General features: G+C 43.0%; 1 long non-coding RNA gene across 1 annotated transcript; it reads left to right on the forward strand.

Moving 5' to 3' along the window:
• The first annotated feature begins 924 nt into the window (after positions 1–924).
• On the forward strand, positions 925–3,786 carry LOC123168284 (uncharacterized). The gene is made up of 3 exons (XR_006484276.1): positions 925–1,598; positions 2,994–3,107; positions 3,238–3,786. It is a non-coding gene; the product is annotated as an uncharacterized lncRNA (long non-coding RNA).
• Positions 3,787–7,497: the final 3,711 nt, after the last annotated feature.

Raw genomic sequence — 7,497 nt, forward strand, 5'->3', positions numbered from 1 at the left:
GGGCAGAGAGAAAGAGAGAGTTGCTTTAAATTCATCCATGAACCATCATCTACGGTAAAGTTAACTACCGCATTTGTATGGCAGTTATTCAGTTGGCGAGGGCACTTGTGTTGCACTTATGCAGCCTCTCCCTCGCCCTTCAGTTGATAAATAATCAGTGCCTGTAGTGCTACAGAGTTCATAACAATAAACAAAGTGTTCTACGTTACTAGCTAGTTGTGCAAGCATGGGGAAAACATCCATGGAAGTTGATAGTTTTCCATGTTGAGACCACAAGAATACATGGGAGTAGGAGGTAGCAGAAAACTTAATTTGTTGCCATCAAGAATATTGCCAGGCTCTCTCAGAGGATCTTGTCGTAGAAGACAAGGATCCTGGGCTGACTTTGAAGTGTGACCTGCAGGCGGGTGTGCAGCCATGGCTTCATTGTTGGAGGTGCTATGAGGGAAAGTATCTGATGCACCGGAGCATTTGGTGCTACCGGTGCACCAATCACCTTAACTTACTTTAGAAGCATTAGCAAAATACAAAATTGTGTAACCATGTAAGTATAATACCCCCTCCGATTTTTTTTACTCTGCGCATAACTTCTCGCACGCATACCAAGGAAAGAATGGATCTGTTACTTCTGGACCAATTTGCCCCTGCTTCTGCGTGGGATACGATGCTGGCCGTTATTAATTGCATGTAGTTGATCGGCTCTTCCTATCAAATCGCCTCAACTCCAGCCTTGCATGCGTGCATGCGCTCCTTGATTCATGCCCCGCAGTTAACCCATGCCTATGAGTGGCTGCATGAGAGGCGGGTGACAAGGGACGGGGCTTGCCTGCGGCCGCTTGGTGCGACCATCCGTGTGACACAGCCATCGCACGGCTGTGCGTGCACCCCCTCCCGCTCCAGATTTTCTCATCCAAAAAGAAAAACAAATACAGATCATAATACCTATTGGGTCTGTATCGATACACTCTTATCCACATTCCTCTTCTTCCTTGGTCTGAACTCAAGCTCGCGCCGAAGCTTTCCATGTCCCTCTGCTGCTCCTGCTCCTCCAGCATCTAGGCTCGGTGCCCACCGACGCCGAGCGGATCTCGTCGCACTGCCGTGCAGCTTCCACTCGGGCGAGCGCACCCGCGCATCTCACCTCATCCCGGCTCGGCTGGCCGCCGCCCGCGTGCGCCTGCTGGACCTCCCTCCCGGCTAGGCTGGCCGCCGACCTCCTGCGCCTGCTAAACCTCCCTCCGGCTAGGCTGGCCGCCGGCCTCGTGCGCCTCCTAGACCAGCATCTCCGTCTCGGCTGGCCGCCGCACTGGTGCACCTGCTGGAACTGGCCGTGCAGCAGCTCGGTCGGAACGGGATCCTCCGCGGCGCCGTCCTCGCTAATATGAGTCGCGGATCCTAGCGGTAGCATGTGGGACGGCCAAGCAAGAGGGCGGCGGCGTGTCCTTGGCAGGCTGGTCCTCGGGCTTGTGGAGGAGGGGTCAAGAGGCGAGAAGAAGGAAGTCGAGGATAGTAGCATGAGCGCCATCTATTTGGTACTCGGAGAGGAAGAAGAAAGGGATTGCAGCTCATACATACAGCATTACCTCCGCTGAACAGAGGTAATTTCCACTTCTTCTTGTGGCATTCCATCTAATGCGTGTTAAATTCAGAGAAGGAAAGCTAATAGCAATTCCATTACTCTGTTTTCATTCAGTTAAATTAAGATTCTTTGCATGCTAAATTCAGACCGATTGTCAATCTTTTCTCTGTTCGCTCTATGCCTCTTAGCATGACATTCAGATAGATGGTTCTGTGTACATATATTTCGCAAAATTAAAATGGATCATTGGGATCCTTGTCATCGTAACTTAAACTGAGAGAAGGATAGCTTAGAGGCTCATATGAGCATGATGCTTGTGGAAAATTCTTCATAGCTAATTCTATGAATTAGTACCATTGCAATAAAAAAATATCTGTGAACTAGTATATTTGATTGGGAAGATGTAGTAGCATTCAGTTGAGGGTACGTATAAGTTCTAATAAAAATTATTTGCAACTTGGAGGTCAAAAAACACATGAGATAAAACACGCGACAACAAAATAGATCATGCTGGCTTCGGTTGATTGAGGAAAGCTTGATTTTGTCCTGTCATCATACTAGAGGTAGAGGTTCCAATGGTGCTTTGCACTAAGGGATTCTGCGCCGAGTGTTGCTGCTGTAAATACATGTGATTTATCGGATGACCCTGGACAGAAAATTAGCAATTTCAGTTTCATTGAAGTTCAGAAATTGGAAAGTATGGAATGTTATACCACTTGAGTATTGTGTGGGTCTTGGGTCTGTGGTGGCATCAGGGTGGTTTGACCAACTGATGGCTGTGTTGTAGCATTTATAATAGATGTCGCCTTCGGTTGAAGAAGTAAGCCTTGATTTTGTCCTGTCATTGAACTATAGTTAGAGGCTCCAATAGTCTCTGTCAAAGAGGGATTCAGAGCTAAGTTTTGCTTTTGTAGATAGGTGTACGTGTGGTTTGTCCGATAATCCTGTGCACAAAGTAGCAAAGTTTCATGCCAAGCTTTGATACCCTTTCATTGGTGTGATCTACTGCAGTTTCCTGCAAATCATATATCAATTAAGATTCAATTTAGTTAATACTTCCCAGCAGTGGCGAAGCCACGTACAAGCTGGGTAGTCAATTGACTACCCAACTTTTTGATAAAACTAGCATATAGGTGCAGAAATATTGAAACAAATTGTATAAATTCATATATTTGACTACACAGTTTTAAATTGACTACACAAGACAACATTTCTGGCACCGCCACTGCTTCCCAGGAACTATATGCACTGAATACAAAAACTGTACTGGATGTTTTCCAGGAACTGAAATCAGAGATGCTACAAGAATGTCCGCACATTCAATTAAATGTGAATTAGGGGTACTGTACATGGTACTGCTTTGTTTTTCTAAATGCAGAATAAACTAATTTTCCGTCGTTGTTTGGATCTGCAGATTCTGGCCATGGTTTGTTGTACAAGTTCCACAAGGGTGCATGGTACTGCTTTGTTATGCTTCATACATGCTACTTCTTTCTGTCCAACACTCGGGATTGTGTCGCAGTTAATGGTAAGTCAATCTTTTTTACAATCATATTTGTTTGCATTGAGGGCTGTGTTCCTGCAATAGTTCAAAACAAAGAAATTAGAGAATTTGACCTTGAAGAACTGAGTGAGATTTATTACTTTTGATGCGTCAGATTGATCGGCACCCTCCTGGTTCGATGGACCACTCCTCGGAGAAGCCATCAGAGGCGCGGATTCCTTTGCTGCACAATTCAAGAGAAGAAAAGAAGAATCCCTGTGCTTCGCCCAGGATTGTTGTGTGCGTTAAGACTGTAGGTCACCTCCGCCGGCCGCCTCCTATGAGCAGTAATTTTGCATTTTGGCGCGTGTATTCTGTGCATCTGTTTCGCGGGTGATTGTAATTATTTCCTTCCGTTCTGTATTCAGTTTTAATGATGAGAGTATTACGGAAGGGAATCAGTATTATGATCTGTATTTGTTTTTCTTTTTGGATGAAAAAATCTGGAGCGGGAGGGGGTGCACGCACAGCCGTGCGACGCACGGATGGTCGCCCCAAGCGGCCGCAGGCAAGCCCCGTCCGGTGACAAGGGCACAGTAGGAAAGTGTGGAGAAAAAAAGGGAACGTGCAGAGTATTAGGGAAAAAATCAACAAAAGTTATGCGTAGAGTATTTAGGATCGGAGGGAGTACATATGTACCATAGTATACAAGTTTAAACCCAGATTTAAAATACTTATCTAGAAACAAAAAAGACAAATCATGATGTGAATAGTATCTAATGCAAATTGGGCCTCTAATTTGGCACATTTTCTTTACTATCAATGAATTTGTCATTTTTGTTTCTCATACTATGTTTCGATTTGCATATGAAAATTTGTGGTACAATAGGTTCTTGGTACTATAGTAACATAATTTGTTTTCAGAAATTTTCAACATTGGTAAATAGGAGTTTATAAATCGGATGTACCGATAGCATCAAATGGCTGGGTGTACCACATACTTTCCCGGTGCTATTGATCCTCAGGAGCGTCCTCCCAAAAGTTTCGCATACTCTGATCACTACTTTGAAGATGTTGAGTATTCCCCAGTATTTTTGGTAGCTTTGCTATCTTTTAGTTCGCTACTTTGAGCATGTTGAATATTCCCTACTTTTTTGGTAGCTTTGCTATCTTTTAGTTCGCTACTTTGAGCATGTCAACTATTCCCCTCTTTTTTTGTAGCTTTGCTATCTTTTAGTTAAAACTCACGACACAGACAATACAAACTTGGTAATTGTATTTCCTTCGTCTATCAGATCTGTTCTCGATTGCATGACATTGTGTATTTTGAGTTTGGGTTGACGGGTAGGAATATTTTTTAATGTGACAACAGTTCAAAGATTTTTCCATTTTTTCCTGCCTTGGGATGAGTGTCTTAACAATCTATATGATCACTTGTGCGTGTTACTAATTAAATCAATTACATTTGTTATACATTTATATCGGAGACCAACTAGAATAAGCTTTGTTCCAGTTGGATTTGCTATGAAAACTACCTGCAAGCTCGAGCCAGTGGGCATGTCTGTGTGGCCCCCTCTCCTCGACAGGGGCACGACCCTATGGTCGCCTACTCGGTGTGGCGGTGGTGGTCGGAGTTCACCTTCCGTGGCGAGATAGATCCTTGAGGTAGATCCGCCTAAGGATATTGTGAGGAATCAGGTGGTATGTGGGGGGTACGATCTGAAGAGGGGGAAGGCACACTTGTGTTGGAGGCGAACCAGCCACCACATGAAGAGGATGAGAACAAATAAGAGAAATATGGTTTACAACTGTCTTAGAGCAAAAATACAAGCCATAGGGAGTAACCATAGACGGTTTGAAAAGAAACACAAGTTAACACAGAGGGCGGTTGTAGACATTCATGAAAAAACCTTTTCTTTTGAGCATTGACCTTGTGTTTCTTTCATGCACAGTTAGCCAAAAGTAAATCTTGTGTTTCAGTCTGCCAACACTCCGCCAAATGTTCTATAGTAGTGGAACCTATTTGCATTGTAATCAGTTTTCCTCCTAGTATTTTTCAGCTTTTATTTGTGGATATATTTTTCCTTACAATTTTTTTGGAAGGTCAAACAATAAGGTAGTGATCGTTCTCCCCCTAATGTTGATATGTTTAGCATTTGCACATCACCTAAAGCTAAATATTGCAAGTAAACCAATGTTCTTGGTGGGAGTTGTTGAGGAGTACCTATCTATTATGGCAGAAGATTGAGATTTGATAACATTAGAGCTCCAAGAGAGTTTTCATATTATGGAGATGCTAGCTAAGACAATTGTGTGTTGTTTTAAATTCATCCACCGACCATTATTTCATCAGCAATGTAGTCTGCGCCAATTTTCTCGTACTCATTCATTGATTATATATTTATATACGATGGGTGTTTTCTACATGTCAGCCTCCCTAATTATTACTCCAGGTATGGCTCACATTGTAGTCAGAGACCATGTGGCTTTGTCCATCTACATGTGTTCTAGCCTATGTTCAATGCCAAATGCCCATCCATCAAGCTTGTGGCTTTGTCCATCTACATGTGTTCTAGCCTATGTTCAATGCCAAATGCCCATCCATCAAGCGTACCCAACCAAGGGCAATCAATAGGGAGCGACTACCAGTTAATAACACCTTCCCTGAATTAAGACATGTGGGTTTTGGTCGTTGTGCTACATCAAGGTACGTTAAATTTGCAAACACATCTGGTTTTACTTACAAGTCTCCTATTTATACACCCCCTCCTCCGGTCCAGAACGTTTCCATCCTTAGTTTCATACTCTGATAACTCATGGGTTTCATTTCTTTAAGATGTGTCTAATATCCTTCTCTACTCTCATTCCACACTCGTTCCAGGATAGCACACAAAATTGTCGCTTGTATGCCGCATGGCATTCAGAAACTTGATAGTCTATTTCTATAATCCATTGACCGGGAAATAGTAGCCCGACATGCTCATGTATCTGGATGCGTAGTTTCTTTATGTTTTTGAATCTTAAGTTTAGGCGGCATAGTGAATTTCACAACACCCAAAAGTCGCAAAGGATCATGTAACTAAGAATGAAGATCTTCAAACGAGCAAGCTGGGAAATGGATTTTTGACGAATGCAGCTTCAATCACAACACTAGCACAATCGCGCTGGATCAAAGTTTGGTCGTTGACCATCATCAGGGAAATGGATTCTAACAAAATCATGTAGGGCATTTCAGACATATGTACCACCTTCTTATTCCTTCTGAAAATAAGCAACTATGTTCAACCATTCTGTAGTATAGCAACTTCACGTGATAATTAAGCATTTGGTATGTGTCTATTGTACATGACATCCGATATGTAGCGATAAGCAAGCATTGTATAGCAACTTCACATGAGTGCATATTTCGGCCTCCCTTCATACACCTTCCTTGAGCTATGAAGCACCCAAATGTTCACAGCTGACCCATCTACCATCTCCGGACAGTATCCTTACCCAGAAAGAGCAAATTTGGTTTCTTTTATGTTTCAGACTTTCAATTTACCACACCTTGTTCATACTCATTTATGGGAGTGTACTGGGCATGATGGATATGGGCCGATGGCCTGTGGGACTGGGCCGGTGGCTTGGCTCCACTAGTTACAAAATGAGAGCAGCTTCAGCCGAGCGAGACATCGAACAAAAAGGAACTGAACCTGTCTTCTTCCTCTGCCCTGCTCCGGTTCTACTCTAAACCCTCTGCTTTCTAGTGGGTGCTCTCCACAAGCAGCAAGTGTCCATCGGTGGGAGCTCTTTACAAGCTATATTTATTTACTCCACCTTCTGTCCGACGACATCGTAGCCTCGGGATGTGAGCACCACACTTGTTCGCCGGTTGAAATCTCAACGTCGCTCTCCTCCGGTTATCCGGAGGATCCGGTCGGAAGTTCTTTGCACCTGCATGGCAATTTGTTGGTTAATGATGAGAGAGCGACGGTGTTCTTTTTGCACCAAAGCAAAATGCAATTGCAGCAAAAAGGAAACATTTTTTAAAGGTAAGTACAATTACTTCGAGGACAAGTTGCAATTCCACTAAAATAAAAGTGTAGTTGCAAAAAATGCAAAAAATAGTGCAGTATCAATAAAAGGGTGATTGAAAGTTTGGAAAACTGACTGAAACTTAACAAAAGTAACTGAAATCGTAGAAGTGACTGAAACATGACAAAAAATTAGTGAAACACAATTGCACACGCAAAAAGGGACTGAAACTTCAAGTGCTTAAAAATAAGGAGAGTCTAGTTAATACAATTCTGCTACTTTCATTCATAAGGAAAGAGAGATTGTGATGCTTTGAATTCATACATCAACCATCATCTACCGGATAGTTAACTAGCGCTGATTTTCCCAGCTCCATTCATGGCATTTGTACGACAATTATTCAGCTGATGAAGCCACT

Source organism: Triticum aestivum, chromosome 7D, assembly GCF_018294505.1.
Source record: "Triticum aestivum cultivar Chinese Spring chromosome 7D, IWGSC CS RefSeq v2.1, whole genome shotgun sequence".
Taxonomy (NCBI): domain Eukaryota; kingdom Viridiplantae; phylum Streptophyta; class Magnoliopsida; order Poales; family Poaceae; genus Triticum; species Triticum aestivum.